Here is a 1,258-nt window from a genome sequence, read left to right as displayed (position 1 = left end):
GCAAGGCTTAATGTAAATGGATGGTAGGGTTTGTGCCTGGAGGACACACCTTAGGGTTTGGTGGCAATTGTCAAGGTATGGGAGGGAATTTTCGACATATTTCGCAGATACAGTTCACGGCTTTTACTCAACATCGTTTCTCCACCTATGCAATTCACAACCCTTACATGTTTATATAGCAGCGTTGCACCGCGAATAGAGCCGCTGCAATTAGCCTCCGCTGACAAACGTGTCTATATACAAGGGAAGAAAAAGCGCAAGGTTAGACAAGAAACTTAGACATGGCCATTGCGAAAATATTTCACAACCTCTTCGGCATTCAATTCCGAAGTTCCTCCCGACGCGTCCCATGAAATCCTTAGTCGAACAAAAATGAATACAATATGTGTGAGGCATAACAAATAATTAGCTACGGTTCAAATACTTCTGAATCCAGTTAGAGATCGAAAGCTGTGGTGTGTCCGAGAAGTAGACAGGGCTTGCCGTCTGTAACGAGCGCGTTCCACACACTAGGAAGGCAGCGCTCCCGGTCTGCGCCCTGGCAGGTGGCAGATATATTAATGGTTGATTGAGAGAGGTCGATCACCCAACGAACGCTGCGGCGTTGTCTACCGTCCTCTACCGGCGAATATAAAGGCCAAAGGTCAACGTCAAAGGTCAAGAATCAAAGGTCAAGTGATGCGACACCATAGTGGAGAACATATGGTAAGACCTATAGCCACACTTGACCTCTGGCTCACTTGATGGTCAACCGGCAACGCGCGGCCAAATCAGCTTTACCTAACATAGTGAAGCTTTCGCTTCAGAAATATCAACGTTGTTTTTGTGGATCCGAATGGTGGAGTACTTCCAAAGTACATGCACTAACATTTGAATAATAAAGAGAAGATTAGCATGGCCCCTGCGAGAATGAGATCTAAAAAATGGTTTTCTTTTCAGTGCACTGAGTTCAGTCACACTGCATACGGGTGAAACACAAAAGGCGCATATGTGCTGTGCGAAGTCAGTGCACGTTAAAATTCCCCACATGGTCGAAATTTAGAAGACCTCCACCAGAGAAACTGGTGGTGGTAGCGGTTTTCTACTGAAATAATAGTAAAAAGGAACGACAAAATTTTTGCTAGCCACGGCATCTGCCATCGATAAAAATATTAATTGGTTTTGGGGGAAAGGAAATGGCGCAGTATCTGTCTCATATCTTTGGACACCTTAACCGAGCCGTAAGGGAAGGGATATAGGAGGGAGTGAAAGAAGAAAG

At 45.2% G+C, this 1,258-nt stretch overlaps 1 pseudogene; it reads left to right on the top strand.

The window, feature by feature from the left end:
- Window positions 1–843: 843 nt before the first annotated feature.
- On the top strand, window positions 844–936 carry LOC144108923 (U6 spliceosomal RNA; annotated as a pseudogene).
- The last annotated feature ends 322 nt before the right edge of the window (window positions 937–1,258 follow it).

The sequence above is a fragment of the Amblyomma americanum genome, chromosome 10 (assembly GCF_052857255.1).
Source record: "Amblyomma americanum isolate KBUSLIRL-KWMA chromosome 10, ASM5285725v1, whole genome shotgun sequence".
NCBI lineage: Eukaryota > Metazoa > Arthropoda > Arachnida > Ixodida > Ixodidae > Amblyomma > Amblyomma americanum.
The sequence above is the reverse complement of the archived record's forward strand: the minus strand, read 5'-3'. Positions and strand labels throughout refer to the sequence as shown.